We start from the raw sequence: 18315 nt of genomic DNA on the forward strand, positions 1-18315 counted from the left end.
GGCCATGTTCTAAACGTAGTTAAGGATTCACCTCCAGAGATAGACAGGTACATGCTGGGCACAGATGGAAAAGTTAGGCACAGATATGCAGTGAATCTGTTCTTTTCTGAGGATCACTCTCAGGATAGTGATAGGCAGCTGTAAACCAGAAAAACAAGTGTTGGTTTTTCTGGCCAATCTAGCCAACTGCCCAATTGGGCATTCTTGGATGTTTCACCTATCCTGGGGCATTAGGCAGAAATCCAGAACCTTGATTAGCCTTGGAGATTAATAAATGAGTCAGCATGCTGTCCAGGTTACAAAGTCTGTATCAAACCCTTCATTAGAGATCTGCCAAATCTTAACTTTTGTCAGCAATACATTTGTATTGCTTATTATTAATAGTAGTACCTAACTTTTGGCTATTTACCATAGGCCCAAAATTGAACTAAGTACTTACATGCCTCTCCTTATCCACTTCTCACAATAGCTCTATGGGGTGAGTGGCATTGGTCTAGTTTTCTTGTTAAGGAGACAGAGACTCAGAGGTGCCTCAAAGGGAAAAGCCATTATTCAAACCCAAGACAGTCTCACGTCAGAGCCTGTACTCCTAAAAGTCTTCTTTTCCTCTACCCCAAAATGCTCTCTGATTCAATTTTGAGGCTCTGACAGTGCAGTGGGTCTTGGGAACATGTTTTTGTGTCACCATGCAGTTCCCCCCAGCTCACTGCAGCTTTTTTTTCTTCACAGCCCAAGACTGCTGTCTTGCTGGCTGTTCTGTGACTGGCAAGCAAATGGATGCCAGTGAAGAATGTAGCAGAAAGACTGATGCCTGCCAGCTGGTGTATGTTGAGGAACTCAAAAGACAGCAAAAGAAATTGCACTAGGTCTGCTTTTCAGAGGGGTTGAGTAGCTTGAAGCCTGCTCTGGGGTTTCAGATGGTACACATCAGAATCTTCTTGCAAAAGTCTTTTCAAACAATGCCATTTACAAAGTAGTTTTTATAGACTATGTCTTGGTTAATCCTCACCACAACCCTGGGAGACAGGTGTCATGAAATCTCCCTTTGTGGACTAGAAAATAGTCCCAAGAGTTTAAGCAACCATCCAGGATTCCATGGTTGGTCGGTGATAGAGCCAGGACTTTGATATTGCTTTTCTGTTAACTTCCACTCCCCATCCAACTTCTCTGTTTGCCTCCTCTGCTGAAGATATTCTTAAATGTTCTGATTTACCATATTTAGAAGTCAGCAGGAATTATTAAAGTGATCTACTTTGTGCTCTACACTGTTACTGAATCAGAGTAAATAAAAGATCACATGACTGCTTCTTGTGTTGGAAATAATTGATTTGCACCTACTCTGTATGGTGCAGTATATGTGTATATCTCTTGTGGTGTATTATTGAACCAACAGCCTTTCTACTTTTAAGAGTCTCAAAGCATTAATAAATGATAAAACGTGGAGTTTATATAATTTCTTTAAAAAGTTGACCATTGAGTTCTTGGTCAGGAACACAAGCTCCCATTATAACAGTTTCCATGGAGATATTAACCTTGGCTTGCATCATTTCAACTTTCATTGCCTTTTCTAGGAATGGAGTAAGCTGCTGAAAGAGAGAGGACTAGAAGTGGTTGTCACCTTGCTCTCTATCCCCTACTGTTTCTGTAGGAGGCTGATTTGCTTTACTGGGTCCTCTTAGTTTTTCCTGTGACCTGAACATAAATTGTCTTTGAGGTCCTGACGGTTTCATTTTTATAAGTATTCCATAAGATAAAACTGAATGGAGCACTTTCTTACATAGATATGAACACCCCATTTGAAGTACTTAATTGATAGCAACCTAGGTAAATGTACAATTTGTCTCATTCAAGCTTCTTGGGCATGTTTCTCTATTAAAGTAACTCATAGACGCCACAGGTCCACAATGGTTGAAATCAGGTGGAAGTTAATTTCTTCTTGTGTGCCAGTCTGGAGTGGAGCCGGTCCAGTCCTGGTGTCTTTGACATGTGGCTTCCACTTGATGAGTGAAAGTAAGAACGTCAGTTTACCCTCTCCCAGGAAAAGCATAAGGGCACACACAGCCCATCGCTTTAAGGGGGACACCTGGAAGTGGTATATTCTCTTTTTCCAGTGGCTAGAACTTAATCATATGGCCACATATTGCTGCAAAGGAGGCTGGGGAATAGCTTTAGTTAAAAGGCCATGAGTCCAGCAAGGTCAAGTGTGGAGAGGAGAATGAGCACTATGGGAGGCTAGCAGTCAGCCATCATGTGGTATTTGAAGGGGGTAAGTAGAGTTTGAAGTTGGTGTCAGGACAGCTGAGCCACAGAGACCAGGGTTGAGTGCAGCCATCTAGAGATCAGGGCAGCTCATTGCTTAGAAACTAAGTAGCCAGATCACACCCATGTATGGAAGGGACTCAGCATAATCCAAAAGACTTTGATTGTTAGTAAGAGGAAATTCGCCAATGTGCGTGGTACAGTAGAAAGAACACTGGGTGAGGAGTTAGAGATTAAGGTTTGAGACTCATCCTTTCACTTCATAATCTGGGCCAAAACACTCCAGTAAACATTTGTTTTATCATCTAGAAAAGAGGAATAACCACAGTTGCCTTTCCTGTCAGACATAGCCTGAGGCTAATGATGGGGACTACTTTGTATACTGCGGCTCCATGAGAATGGGCAGTACATTTAGTTATTCACCCATGTATCCCAGCACCCAGCGTGATACTGGCATGGGCCTATGGCTAAATGAAGTGTGAAGTATTATATAAGGTGGAAAAATGCATGTGCTGAGATCTTGATCCTATAGTCTTCTCCTGTAGGCAGAATGGTTCTGGTGCTTTCTCTTGGCCAAGCCCTAGAGCCCATGTGTAAAACCAGGTACCCCCCAGAGGACAAAGGCAGACCTCAAAGCAACTCCCAACTGGGTGGTACAGGACACATATGCCATTGGCAAGACCACTGTAAGTGACAGGATACAACAAAACTAAAGATAAAGTTTGTGAATGTGAACCAGACATTTAAAGTTGATTTGGTCTACATGTAGTTTGGAACTTGAAGCCTTTCCAAAGCTACCAACATTTGATTTCCTGCTTCAAAATAATAAGATGCAGATACAAAATTTGTCTGTGGATTTGAAAAAAAATGTGACTTGTTCAAAACAATACATATTATTTGAAAAGGATATACAAGGGAATATAATACTAACAGTAGTGATGTTTTTCATTTTGGTGGGGAAATGGGGGCTCAGTGGAACAATCAGTTTTGTTGCTCTTGGTTTTTTTTTTTTAAACTTCATGGAAGGTTTTTTATTATTCATCTTGTTATTTAATTTGTTTACTAAGGGTGAGCTTCTTTCTTAGAACTCCATGGAGTATTTTTAGATGAACTTTATTGGAAAAAAAAAACAGTTATTGAAATTACATTCACAGCATGCTTCTCGGCTGTTTTAAAATCTCATTCATAGAATGAGGAAAGGGCACAAATTATTAAGTGGTTCTCACCTCATGGAATTGGAGGTGATTTTTACTCTTATCTCTTACTCTGTGGTTTGCTAGTTTTGACCAGAGTTACTTAAGGAAATGAATTCTGCAGGTTCCTTATTCACTGGGCGACTCTTCCTTTCTCCTGTGCTCACATGTATTACAAGTGCCCTGGCTCCTTTATTGGGGTTGGGCCCCTTCCGTTTCTAATGTTCTATTTTCACATTCGTGACTGTTGATTTGGTGCTAGCTTCTTCCTTCCAGTGTTGCTATGAACTGAAGAGAGTGCATTGTCTCCCCCATCCCCCCCCAGTGCAGCTTCTTCCCCTCTTTGTCTATGCTCAGGTGAGCGGCCTGAGCAGTGCTTCTGGGATGGAGCAAAGAGGATGGTTCAGGACTGCAGCAAAGGACTGGAGGCAGTAAACCAGCTGCAGAACTTTGGGGAGGGCACTTGGCCCACACCTGGCTGGGCAGACTCAGGTGTGGCTCTCGAAGATGACTGTTTGGTGTTTGAAGTCAGACAGTTCTCAAGCCATGAATTTATCTGTTGAGATCTTGCAGCATGGCCACCACTATTCTAGATGCTGGCTGGGGGTACAGGGATGAGCCAGGGAGACTTAGCCTTCACTGACATGGAACTTTCATTCTAGTGGGAGAGAGGCAAGGAAATCAATGTAAACAAGGAAATCAATGATGAAGGTAATTATAGGTTGTAAGAATGGCCCCAGAGGGGGTGACAAGTGCTTGTGTATAGTGGAACAGAGAGACCAGAGTTGAAATAGGAAACCAGGTCTCTGATTCTCAGGCCTGGCTCTTTCTTTCTCCACTGGGCTTGTGGTGGGGAGGAATGAGATTGAGGAGACCTTTCAGGAGAACTGAGTTGCTGCTCTCACTCAGCAGCTGGCCCAGGTCAGGGCCTCAGGCAGAGAATCAGAAGTCCAGCGCATGAGCCAGGGGCGGGCTGTTTTGGTCACTCCTGTTGTCCATCTCTGGACTGCCTTAGGTGAATAGTCAGCTTTTCTGAAGACTGATGAGCCAGTTTGCAAGTAGAAGTCCAAGCTTGGGCATGCTGCAGCTTTGTCTGAAGGCAAGCTTGTGTTTTCTCTTCTATTATTTTCAACTTTTAATGAGGTTCAACTAGAATATCGGCTGGTACCTCCAGGGCACTATTCTTAATGAATTCCTCCTTGCCTTCCATCACCCTTAGTCCATTTCCTGGCCCAGATTCTGGCCTTGGAGCATATTGAGAATATTTTGCTTTTCTTGAGTGTTCTGAAACTCTGATCACCAGTGTGCACTGGATCTTGGTGCATTGCTGTAGGGCTTTATACGACCTGGCAGAGCTTGGTGGTGGGCAAATTTAAGTGGTTTCCCTATCATCCTCATCATTCCTTCTTTTAGATTTCTCTGTCAGATCTTGAGACTTGTGTATTATCCTGCTCTTTGGGTACCCTGCCCCTGAAAACCTTCAGGACCCTCAACTCCATGGAGACTCCTGCACCCTTCCTTCTGCAGACATTATGGCATTTTTCTAGCCCTTTCCCTCCCAATGTCCTTTGCAAAGAGCAACGCCTTTGAGGATTGCCTCATCCCTATTTGATGCATAAGGAAAATTTCACATTATTCATCTCCTGAGGGGGTCTGAGGAATCACTCTCTCTCACCCACCAACTGTGATTTTTAACAGAAGAGTAAGTCACTCATGTAGAGATCATTTAATACTCCTGCCAGAGCTGTTAGGAAGACTCTTGTTACTAAATGCAATTTTCTTGACCAGGAGGGAGCTAGTTACTACTCTCATTCTTTGGTTATTGTTACCTTCCTTTGAAAGTGTATCTCTCTCCATTCACATGTATGTGAAAGGTAGCCCTGAGGACCTAGATTTAAAAACCTGGGGGTAGGGATAATTCCTTGGGAAATGTTTTCTCTCTCCCACCCCAAATATTCATTGGCTCAAATCTGTGAAGTTTTGTTTCAGCCTTAGTTTCATAGTTTTCTCCAGATCCCAAGATGACTTTGGGGTTCAGTATATTCAGCATGCTGAGAAGAATATGGGCTTTGGGTCTGCACCTTAAACTCACAGTCAGACTCAACAAGGAAGTCTTTCTCCTTCCTCCTGCTTGATTGTCTCTGAGGTTTTAGGCAGCCCTCGCCCTGTCTTGACCTTGATGAGAATGTTGCCAGGAGCTTCGCAGACACAGGTGCTTCTTGGCCTTGGGGTATCATTGCTCTTGTTTGGAATGTGCTTGTCACACAGTCTTTACAGTCCTGACACAACTGAAGATCTCCTCTTTGGGGGCCACCATGTGGCAAAGTAATCCAGTTTGCTCAGGAATAAAGCAATTTATTTTATTTTTTAGTGCTTTTTTTTTCTTTTTCCTTTTTCTTCTGTGCTTGGGATTGAACCCCAGGGCCTTGTGCTCTACCACTGAGCTGTATCTCCAGCCCTTGGTTTTTTGAGACAAAGTCTCACTATATATCATATGCTGGCCTCAAACTTGCAGTTTTCTCACCTTTGCCTCCCAAATGCTGAGATTACAGATGAGTTCTACCACACTCAACAGTTTTTTAAATTTTAAAAGCATTTTAATGAATTGTTTTTTGCAGTTTTTTTTTTTAAATCTTAATTCTTAGTTGCTCCTTAGTTTGTTTGAATGTCTCCTCTCTCTCCTCATGCATTTTGAATGGTTAACATGTGGCCAGGCCTTGCTCTGGCTGAGCCATGGCTGGTTGGCTGGGCCCCTGCACCCCTGAGCATGGAACATCCCCCTCTGGTAAGGAGGAAAGCAGGGAGTGGTCCTTTTACTTGCTTGAGACAAGACAAGCCTGGGTAAGGCTATAGGGATAAGCCAGTCATCCTTTCATTCAATAGCAACAGAGGGTCCACTGTATACCTGGACTAATGGAAGCCACTGAATTTAGAGAACAAGTAACTTAATCAGATTTACGTTGTAAAGGTTCTCTTGCTGTCTGTGAACTGAAGAGGGAGGACAGGATTGGAGCAGGGAGATGGGTTAGAAGCAGTTGTTGTCGTCCAGGGATCAGTGCTAACATATATGCTGCTGGTAGGTGTTGGTGGGCAAGACACAGACAGGTCTTCACTGGCTGCCCTGGACATTTGTCTCTAGGCCCTGCCTCCCTGAACCACAAGCCTGTCATTCCCCAAGTGTGCCAGGCCTTGCCAAACTCTCGCTCCGTGGCTAATATTGTTTACTCTCCCTAGAATGAAAGAGCATTCTGCTTCCCAGTGGAGCAGCTTTGTCACTGTCTTACCTAGTGACCTAGGGCAAGTGATCAGATCCCTCCTGAGCCTCAGTCTCTTCATCTAGGAAGAGTGCTCATTGGGCCTACCTTGTGGGACTGGGAAGGTAATATGACCTGCAGTTGAATGTGGTTATTGCAGTGTGATTATTACCTCGGAGCAGTCTCCTGCTTCCAGTCTTGTCCTGTTGCTGAGTCTTCTCTGTACAGAGATCTTGTGATGAGAGGGTCAGGTCAGGCCAGGACTCTGCTCAGAACCTTTACAACAGTAGCTTCCTGTCTTACTCAGAGGAAAAGCCAAACCTTAGCATGGCCCACAAAACTTCCTGGTACTTCTCTGGCCTAATCTCCACCCACTCAGGGCCACCGTGTAGTTGATCAGGCTAGGCTCTGCCCAGCTCATTATGGTGCATGTGAGTGACAGTGCACAACTTGTGTGGCCGCACACCAATCCTGCCTGCCCTTTTCTTGTTCCACTCCAGCCACACTGGAGTCCTCGCTGCTCTTCAAACATGCCAAGCATACTTCCTGTTCCAGCTCTTCCCGTTGGTTACTCCTGCCTGGAACATTCTTCCCCATATGTCTGTATGGCTTGTTTTCTGACCTTCAAGTCTTTCCTCAAATATCACCCTATTTCAAATTTTACCACCCAGCCCACTGCCCTCTAAATGGTTTCTCTTTTCCTTTTTTGCTTCATTTTTTTCTTAGCAGTTATCATCTATCATATTATGTGTTTTACTTATTAATTTGGCTTATTATGTATCATTTCCCAATAGAACATAAACCCTATGAGGCAGGCAGTAGTGTTGACTGCTCTGTTCCCAGAGCCTAGAGCAGTGCCTGGGAGTAGGGGAGAGACTGAGCTTTACTAAAGCAGGCAAAGTGTTGGGTGCACCCTGTAAATATCCAGTAAGTGTTGGCTGCCATTATTTTTACTGTTGTTGTTTATTAGCCTTCAGAGACAAATGCAAATGTGGCTTTCTCTGAGCCCTTTCCCAAACCCTTCTCAGGTTGAGTTAAATCATTCTTACCTGCATTCTTTGTTTCTCTTCACTCTGCTGTCTCTTGCTTGGTATTCACCATGCGTTTTTGGGACCTGGTTGAGTCTGAATGCGTGCTAGGGGAAGACTGGCCTATTCAGATTGGTATCTTAGGTATACTGAATCCACCAGTCAGCACATAGTAGATGCTTAGGAAATGCTATTCTCCAATCGGTCAGGATCCTCACCAGGGGGCCTGGCTCCATTGTAACTGCCTAATGTTTGTACCCTCCTCCCAAGGAACTTGACAATCCCTTAAACCACTTATGATAACCACTTAAGCAACAGCATCTCCAGTGGTATATTTAGAGAAAATCGTGGGAAGAAGAGTACCTTGGAGGCCAGTATCTTGTTGAATTGTTCCACATGGAACAAAAGGACCAGTGTCTGGCCCTTTAGCTACTTGAGCTTTGATGGGTTGTAGTCCTTCAAGAGAGACAAGAGAGTGAGACCAGCTTGTATGGAGGAGGATGGAAACAATGGAAGAGGACAAAAGACTTGAGATGGCCTGTAAGGGATTGGGTGGGGTGGTGGTAGTGGTAGAACATGGCTTCTTGGGTGGCATCTGAAGCAGGAGAGGGGCCTCTGTGCAACCTGGGAAGGGGCTGAGGGCCATGGTGTGATAGGTGATTTGGGCCCATAGGAAGGAGGATCTTAAATGCCAGAGAATAACTTTGGCCTCTAGTATTTGTCAGGAGGGATACACACTGGAGTCTTTGATGGAGTGGTAGGAATCAGGAGGGATGGGATGAAGGGAGGAGCTCCCCAGCAATGGAGCTATCTTGTGGGTCCTTCATGTGGCATACAGAGGTCATGCACTCAGAGACCAGCCTTGGTCCTCTCAGGGGCAGCAGAGTTTTAGCTAAACCAGCATGTACAGGGGCCTGAGAAGTTCACAGTCATGGCTATGACACTTAGCCTCTTGGGTGTCACTTTCTTTATCTGCAAAATGAGCAATAAGCAAGCCACATTCCTTCTGTCTTAGCCCTGAAGACTTGGGAAGGGCTGAGCTTCCTGTGGGAGCCTGGTGGCCACACTGTGAAGAAGACAAGATTTGTCATTGAGTGTCTGGAAGGTTTAAAAATTGTTCTCTCAACCAGGGATTGATTCATTCTGGACATCTAGAGAGTCCCCTTCCCTTTCCCCTTGCTTTTTTAAAGATGGAATTCCAGACATGATCTTAGACTCATAGAGCCTTTCTACCTCCCATCCTGTGCTCCTAAGCAGGGTGGCAGTGCTGGGCCCGGGCTTCTCATTTCCTTTGGCTACCACCATTCTTTCTGTCTCAGTGTGCTGAGATTTCTCTTAGCTTTATTCTAAGTGTCCTTCCATCTGACTTTAAACCCTGGGCCTAACCCATCCCAGCTGGGAAAGCACTCATGGCATGAACACAGGTGATCCTTACAGTTTCATTCTTCCTCTCTCTTAATATTTATCTTCAGCGTTTTTTCCATGTGGTCCCCTACTTTTCTCCATGCCCATTTCAGATGGCTACATAATGTTCTATCCAGGGAATATCTTCAATAAGCCATGAGATTGTTATGGAGCATTTAGATTGCTTCTAATTTTTGCTCTTTCAGCTAATGCTACATTAAGCCATCTTTGTGTATTACGGAATCATTTCATTAAGTTGGCATTTATCTAGCTAATGGCAGTGGCCCAAGATTGGATGGAAAATCAGATTTTCTTTTTTCAAGAAGAATGTTGTGAAGATATATTAAAAATGTTCTTCAAATGCTAGGAACCATCTTTGTTGTATTTTTCATGAATGAAGAAGCAGGGTCACAGTAATGTGAAATTAAGTATAAGTGAAAGACTGCGTCTATGCAAGCAATTTGTAATTTATTTGTTCCTAAGTGGGAAGGTGAGTCAATAAATCTATCTGTAAAAATTGAGGGATTCTGTATCCCTACCTCTGATGCTTTGATTAAAACAACAACAAAATAAATGATCCCTTTAAGGATGTTTTAAGAAATGCATCAAATCAAGGAAAAGTAAATAGGATTTCTTTCTTGAGACAGGGTCTCACTATGTAGCCCAGACTAGCCTGGCTATGTAGCCTCGCCTGGCCTCCAACCTGTGTACTCCTTCCCTAGCCTCCTGAGTGCTGGGATTACATGCAGATGCTATCATCCCCCATGGGAAATAGAATTTCTAGGGGAAAAAAATCTCTTCTTAAGTGAGTATACGCTTGGCTGTGCCATTAACAGCTACTGCAATCTTGTTAAAAGGCTTTGGCTTTTGTTGGCTTTTGTTGGTGATTAGGAAATGGTCTAGAATAAAATTGACAGGCTGACATTCTCGACTTGGTCCCTAGTACTGTATGGAGCCTGAAATCTTGTCGGTTTTGGGGTGCCAGGCAAGATTTGCTCTGACCTGCTGTGGTTTTTATTGTTTGTGTCTCTGGTTGTTTATGTAGACCCTTCCTCTAGGCTTTTCATTTCAGTTTAATCCAGCAAATGTTTACTGAATCTTTATAGTATATAAGATTGCAGGGAATAAAAATTGGGAAAGAAAAAACTCAATGGTTCCTTATTTCTGAGGAGTTTAGAAGTGAATGGGAAGGACAGAACAAGTTAAAGCTGATGATTAATTATTCAAGGAAGATTCAAAGAGGGCCCTGGGAGAAGTTAGTCCCATCTTATTAGGAGAGGGAGAAATTCTATCTCTTGGGGAGCAAAGGGATCAAGAAAGGCTTTGTGGGGGTGGTTGATTTTGTCAGCACCTCGAAAAACAGACTGAAATGGATCTGGGCATTCCTAGCAGAGGTAATAGGCTGAAGTAGAAAAGGTAAAGATGGAAAGACATGGGGCCATGTTTGTGGTTTGGTTGGACATGTGTAATACTGGTTATGGTTAGCACTTTATGGGCTGCAACAGGTGCCACACATGGTTCTAAAAGCTTAATATGTATTAACTCATTTTATCTACACAGTGAATCAAATGAGGCACTACCATAATCTCCATTTCACAAAGGAGGATGCTAAGACTTATAGCAATTAACAGCCTCAGATCACACTGCTAGAGCAAGAGGCGAGCCGATTCATCTGCTCCAGGCTGTATGTGTTGACCATGAGGCTGTTCTGCCTCTGATGCGGGGAAGAAAGGGCACTAGAACCAGAAAAGTGGGCAGATGCATATGCTTAAAGGCTTAGAGTGTCAACATTCAGGGTCGCAGTGGTGGAAGAGGGAACAGAGATGGTGATGAGAGGAAATGGAGAGGTGGGGGAAGGGGTGGGGGTTGGCAAGATCCATGAGGGGCCACAGAAGAGAGTCTTAAGGAGAGTTTTGTCAGCCATGCCTGGGACTTCACAGTTGCAGGAAGTGAGGACTAAGCCTAGGTCTGGGCGGAGGAAAGGAGGGAGCTATGAGGGCCTCTGGGAGGGCAGGAGGGTCTCTCCTGACTGTGGGTACCATCTCATCTGTAAAAAGAGGCAAGTGTGACAGAGAGGGCAAGTGAGAGTCTGCATTACTAATTTGACAGACCAGTGGCTTTCTGTAGCCTAATGACTTTTGAAAGCTGTTTTCTATGTGTGACTTCCCCTATCTGAATTCTGTGGCAATCGCTATTTTTCCTAGAAAATTGGGCCCATGTGGGCTCTGTGTGTGGTTTATTCGATCCATTTTTATAGCTTATTACCTTGTCCCCATGATGTAAGAAGCCTCTCTTCTGGAGCTTTGCTGTGAAAATTGTTTCTTAAAAGGCACAAAGTGTCTCTCATCATTTGGGTGGTGCTCTCTCTCCCATAGCACTTTCTGCAGACTCTGCACACACTTCTCATAACCCCTGCCACCACTTGTCGTGTTTCTCTGATTGTTGGCAATTTATGGAGAACTTTTAGGCAGCTCTTGACTCTCACTACCCAAGTGTTGGCAGATTGCTCCTTCCTGTCTGAAATATTGCCCTACCAATGACCCTGTGAGGGCCTGACACCAGTCTGGCCCTCTGGTCTGAAGTTGGTAACAATGGCAGTTAGCACTTAGGAAGCCTGACCTGTTTTCAGGCACTATGTGAAGGGATTTATATTTATGATCTTAATTATTCCCAATCACTATGAGGTAAGGACTGTTACTTCCCCCACTTTACAGATAAAGAAATTGAGTCCTAAAGGGATAGCTGTGCAGATCTAGGCCACACAGCTAGTAAATAGCATAGCTGGGTCTCAACCAGGTCTTTCTGATCTTGGAGCCCATGTGTTTGCTTCACTCATTCTTTCATTCAACAATAAGTGATCGTCAACATAATGCTTGGAATTGTACTAGACCTAGATTATACAGCAAAGGTAGGGTCGGGGAGGGAAGGCAAAATTTCCTGCCTTCTCACTGAGGTTTAAGTACGTAGTTAACTGTTTCCATAACAGGAACGATGCTGAAGGAGTTCACAAAAGAAGTTGAACTTCTAGAATGGGAGTTGATGCTGTCTGTGGTCCATCTGGCTCCTTGCCTTCTGTACTTTGCCTGTTGGCATTAGTCTTCTAACCCCTTTCTGTGGGGCCACAGCTGCTGACAGCCTTAGTTTACAACAGCAGTGAAGGGAGAGCTCCTTTCTCTGCATACAGTTATCAATTCTAGAGGAAGCCTTTGATTGGCCCAGCTTGGGTGATAGGTTTGTCTTTTAGACCACTCACTGTTGCCAGGGAGGGGAGTATTCTAATCTGGGCTGCAGTGTACTCCCATCCATGGTGGATCTGGCAGTCTTTTTAAGAAAGCAGAAGAAATGCATCTGGGGCAGATAACAAAGACTTTATATATAAAGTCTGTAACAGGCTTTGAAAAATTTATAGTATAGCAATGCAGGAATTCTTGGTAGCTTTAAGTAGGGAACTTGATCAAACCTAGGTTTTATTAAAATTACTGTAGACACTATATGGAATCGTAGTGGAAATAAGTGACTAGAGGTCGGGCTGGTTAGGAGCCTGCTGCTGGAGTTCTAAGGAGAGCTACTGAGACCTGAGCTAATGAGTCCTGAGTGACTGTATTTGCACTTCACCTCCAGTGAAGGATCTAAAGACAAGTAGGCAAACAAGACTTGGTGACCAGTTGGAGGCTAGAAAAAAGAGGGGCTTAAGGAGGGTTCCCCATACCACCACAGGGGTAAACAACTATGCTCAGGAAAGCTAGACTGATCTTTGGAAACTAGTTATTAAGTGGTGGCAGGTTCCATGTACCTTATTGGCTTCTTGTGATATCTTAACTGAAAGGGGAAGCTAATTGCATTGCTCTTTCTTTAAAACGTTTTCCTTCTTTGAGAAGTCAGAGAATAGAATATATCATCAGGGCTGCCAGTGGAGAAAAAGATGGATGAGAGAAGGGTACTAGTTTGAAGACCCTATTGCCTTCTCCAGGGCCTGTAGTTCCAGTTTAGAAATTCCAGTCCCTTTGGCATCACCCTTGCTGGAAATACCTTTAAAAAGCTTAATCAAAGGAATGGCATGACGTGATTCATGTTGTAACAGATTTCCTCTTCTATTGAGAAGAGACTATGGGTTCCAGTATGGGACTGGCACTGAGGGTAGAAGCAGGGATCCAATTAGGAGGCTGTTGTGATGGAAATTGTGAGAAATGGACATACTCTAAATATATTTGGAAGGTGAAAACCAGTTTGGGTAAGGATTGGATATGACTTTCAGTCTTTTGATCTGGCAACTAGAAGAATGGTGTCTCATACTGAGGTGGGCGACATGCAGGGCAGAGTAGATTTGTCTGAGGTCACAAGTCTGTGATAGATATGTTGAGTTTGAGATGCCCTACATGGCCTGCACAGAGCTCCTGTCTACTTGACTTCTGACTTGACACTGGCAGTTGGATATTGGTCAGGAGTCCAGGCTTACAGAGAAATCTGAGTAAGCGTCATCAGCATAGAGGTGATATTCAAATCCATGAGACTAGTTGAGATCACCAAGGGAGTAACAGCAAAGAGATGAGAAGAGAACTAGGTACTGGGGCCCTCTGATGTAAGAAGGGTTGAGATAAGAAAGAACAAGCATAAGAGAAAGATTTAAAATGTGTCAAAAACTTCAAGAGGAGGATTAAGGCATGATCAGTGGATCTTGCAATATGGAGGAAGGTCGTATACATGTGTTTAGACCTAATCTTAACATTGCAGATAAGTGATAGCTCCTGCCTTGAAGGGGAATATAGTTGTGCCAAGACAAAAAAAGATCATTTAAGATTGATTAAAGTAAATCTAGAAAGATGTGAAGAAAGTACCATGGGAGTCCAATAGAATGGAGCAGTACTTCTGTGGGGAGGATTGAATCAGAGTCATTCATGTTTTCATTCATTCTCATTGATTGCTGGGCCAATTGGTGTATGCCTGGCATCCTGGTACAGTGTTAGGCTTGCCTTCTTAGATTCTGGGAGCTGTTTCTGCCCAGGGGAGTGTCATTAAAAAGGTGTATTTAAATTAATCTCATTAATCTTCCACGTAAACCATTGCTTGTACAAAGCAATGAGATTGAAGCATGCATTTCTATGTTGAAAATTGTGGCCTAACAAAGTTTAGATATCCAAGCATGTATTAATGAATTGAGTAGGTTGTTTTTCTATCCAGCTACAAATATTTTTGAGGACCATCTAAATGCCTATAGTATTCTAAGGCTTTAAAGTCTATAACCTAGAAACCCCATCCCTAAACAAGAAATTATGCCACAGTGTGGCATGTGTTACTATACACGTGTCACTAGAGTTCTATGGAACCTGAGAGGAGGGGTACCTGGCCCACCTGGAACACTGTTGGTGGGGTGGGGTGGGAGGGGCTTCCAGAGAAAGACTATCCAATGGGCTTGGAGGGTAAGCAGGGGTATTGTAGGCAAAGATGCAGAGGGGTATTCTGCTTTGATGGTAAATCAAAACTTACTACACATTATGAATTTAAAGAAAATGTATATTCTCTTTTAAAACTAAACTATTTATTGCTTTCAGGTGGTGCTGGCTGGAGTGCATGCTTTTGGACCCATCCTTAACTTTTCAAATGTGGAATCTTAGGCCTTCATTGGTAAGTTCATTTGATGCTTCCTTACCAAATTATGCTATCAAGATTGGTATTTGGAATGAAGGGCAAGGTAGTTATTCATTACCAGGTGCTTTGTGGAGGTTGCCATACCTGGGCCCTAGAGAAGCCTACAGTATAGATTGAAAAGATAGGTGAAATCTCACTATAAGTTTCTAGGTAGATGCAGAGATGGAGGCCAGAGGAGATGAATGCAAGGGTGCAGGGGATGGATGCAGTTGTCTTCATAGACAAGTGGGGCTTTGCTAAATTGAAAAAGTCCAGGGAGGAGTGAAATATTTTCAGGGCTTGAGAACATGGGTGAAGGTTGTAAAGAAAGTGGGTTCAGTCACAGATCCACAGGAACAAAAGCTTCATCCAAAGGAGTCCTGGGTAAGAACTTTGGTGGGATCTGCTAGCATCTGGTTATTCTAGCCCAGGGTCAGCAAACTTGTTCTGCAAAGGACAAAATTATAAATATTTTTGCCTTCATATGCCATGTGACCTTGCCACAGCTACTCAACTCTGTTTGGTCAAAGAAGATGAAAGTTTAAACTTGGTGGTTCACAGTGGTATCATTCATTGACAGCAGTGTGGATGTTGGAGTTGGAAAGTGGTAATTGGTGCTGGTTTTATTTTTAATTAATTAATTAATTAATTTTGCAATGCTGGGGATTGAACCAACTGTCCTACATATGCTAGGCAAGCAGTCTACTGCTGAGCTACAATCTCAGCCCCTGATACTGGTTTTAGACATGTTGAATTCAAGATGACAGTGGTTCATTCACAGGAAATGTCAGTGTACAATTGGAAATTGGAAATGTAGGCTTGAAGCCTGGACTGAGCTTAAGTCTGGAAATGAGAATGGGTGCTATGGTTTTAAATAAGTTTGCCCCAAGATGAGCAGAGGTTGAGCCTTGGGGAATGTGCATGGGCTGTGAGGAAGGAAGTTAGAAACCCAAAGAATATGAAGGAGAAAGTTCCAAGAATGGAAGAGTATAGGACAGCAGTGATCACTGAAAAGGGACCTTAAGGGAGGCTGCTGAATTTGTGTCAGGGTCTTTATAAATGGCCTTAAGGAATATAATGTCATGACAGGGAAGGGAGAGGAAGCTAGTTTGCATGGGGTCAGATGCCAAGGAAGGATAAAGAATGGAAATTTTACTAAGACAGATCGCTGGTGGAGTAGTCAATGAAGAGAGACACATAAGATTTAGGTATATGCACGTTAAAATAGCCTTTTCATTAGCTTTGAGGCAGGCAAAGCATGCTGTGATCAGTTCTCATTGCCTTCTTTGGAGTCTAGTTGTGTTGGAAGTTTGTGTACACTGAGCTCGTGATTGGTTCTTAGGCTTTCTTTGAGCTGTGGTGTTCCTAATTCTGCCTCAACTTGTACCACAGAATCCAACCCATGTTTGAGCTTTTGCCATGAGACAAGATGTGATCTATTGGGGGAAATTGTTGCATTTGCTTAAATTGGTGAAGAAATCAGAGTCACTGTATCCCCAGTGTCTAGCACAGAGCTGGTCATGTAGTGTGTTATGTATGCATGATTTATTTGTTGCTTCCAATGAGCCAGGTAACTTGGGACTTAATGATTAGCCTCTGTGTGCAGGCACTGCTCTTGGCACCACAGTTTCAGAGGTGACACAGGACAGGGTCTCTGTCATCACAAGGCATGTGTTCCAGACAGATGAGATGTCTAATGTGGTGTCAGACACCATCATGCTTCGAAGTAAAGTGAGGTGGAGGGTGGAAAGTGATGAGGCTGCCGATTAGGTGGGTGGTCAGGAAAGGCCTCTTTGACAGTGTGCCATGAGCCTATGGGGAACCATCAAAACGATGTTCTTGGAGTTGACTGTCAGCTGAGCCTTTAACATTTCCATTTTTTTGCCCCCTTGGCTGCATTGTCTGCTGCTCCTCCTGCAAGGGCTTCCTCCTGAGGCCTCTCTCTGGCCATGCTGAGCATTCCTTGCCTCAGATCCTAGTCTTCACAGCCTGCTTTGCCCATTTTCTTTTCTTTATTGTTAGCTTCAGATTTTGCTTGGTCCCTTTTACACCATCCCTGGTGTTCTCCCTGGTGAGCTCATTCATACTTTCTCTGTCCTGAAAACCCACAGAGCTACCTCTTAGCCAGACCTCCCCAACCTACCCTCCAGCTGTCAGACTCCTCTCTTCCCCAAATGCCCATTGCCTGGCTTCCTGGGGTCCACCTCCAACCCTCAGTTGTCTCTACTTCCTCACTTATCTTTGACTTGTGCTTTCACTCCACTGTCATACTGTATTGGCTACCAATTCGTGATGATCCCATCTTCTAATCTGTCAACTCATTTTTCCTCTTTTTCCACCCTTTTGTTTAGGACTCATCATTTGGATTTTTTTTTCTCAGTGCTTGAATTTAAACTTGCTTACAGAGTGCCTGCTTGCTAGGCAGGCACTGAGCCATGACTCTAGCCCTGGATTTAACAACAGCCTCTTAATTGGTCATTCTGTCCATCTTTCTCTTTCCCCATCCCCCCCCCAGACTCTTGTGAACATGATGTTTCTAATTCACACCTCTTGTTGTGGCTTTCTTCTGCTTAAAACTCTTCATGGGCTCCTCAGTGCACACAGAATAAAAGTCACAAGGCCCCTGAATAAGTCTGTACCCTTTTATAACCATCTTCCTCATTCTGCTTTTTCCCTAGCCACAGTTCCAACCTTAGTCCAGCCACTAACAGCCATCACCTTTGGTGCCTCTGCCAGTCTGGGTCCTCTCCTGGGAATGACCTTGCCCCTGCTCTCCATCTAGGTGACTCAGCTCTTTGTTCTCCTGTACACCCCACTCCTTCCCCCGACCTGGAAGTGACCTTCCTCCTCCCTTCCAGAACACCCTACATGGCTAGTTGTTCTAAAGCACTTATCAAGTGTAGCTGTTGACTTACTTATCTGCTGTGCTCAGTAAACTGAGCTCCTTAAGGGTGGAGAACACACACATAAACACACACACACACACACACACACACACACACACACATAAACACACACACAATCTCTGTGTTCCCAGTGCCAGCTCAGGAAGTGCACCTGGCTCAGGAAGTGTTTGTTGCAAAAGTGAGAATAGCAAAGTCTGTGCAGCCAAACAGCAGATTTGTAATATGATCGAATGTACTTGAAATTGGAGATTCCCTGGGCATTGGTTTTGGTGGGGCCAAACCTTCCTAGCTTCAAGTGCAGGACAGGTAGTTCTAGACTTGGGTTTGTGACTGTCTGTTGTGTCTCCCTGCATACAAAGACCTCAGGAATGTTACTTCTCTATATTCTTTGCCTCTGACTTTCATTTGTTTTTTTGTTCCTCTTATTGATTAAATAATAATTGCAATTCAGGATGAAAAACAGTCCATCAAGGGATTCTTAGGAATGAGGTCCACTCAGCTTGGTCTTGGATGTAAACCAATTTCTCTAAATTAGCCAAAACATTGATTCTTGCCAACTTCTATTTGATAGCCTTTCTCCCCCACAGTCTGGCGGAGATTGTATTTCAGGCTGGAGATGAGGTTCCTGAGTGGTCCTCTGTAGAGG

The 18315-nt window shown here is 43.8% G+C and overlaps 1 protein-coding gene across 9 annotated transcripts in view; it reads left to right on the forward strand.

Moving 5' to 3' along the window:
* Bmal1 (basic helix-loop-helix ARNT like 1) overlaps nucleotides 1-18315 on the forward strand; it is a 101694-nt gene that overhangs the window by 10790 nt on the left and 72589 nt on the right. For all 9 annotated transcript variants that reach the window (XM_074041698.1, XM_074041697.1, XM_074041700.1 and 6 more), the window contains exon 2: nucleotides 14688-14760. The gene's annotated coding sequence lies outside the window, so the exon portion shown is untranslated. The remainder of the gene's footprint in view (nucleotides 1-14687; nucleotides 14761-18315) is intronic.

This window comes from Castor canadensis, chromosome 1 (assembly GCF_047511655.1).
Source record: "Castor canadensis chromosome 1, mCasCan1.hap1v2, whole genome shotgun sequence".
NCBI lineage: Eukaryota > Metazoa > Chordata > Mammalia > Rodentia > Castoridae > Castor > Castor canadensis.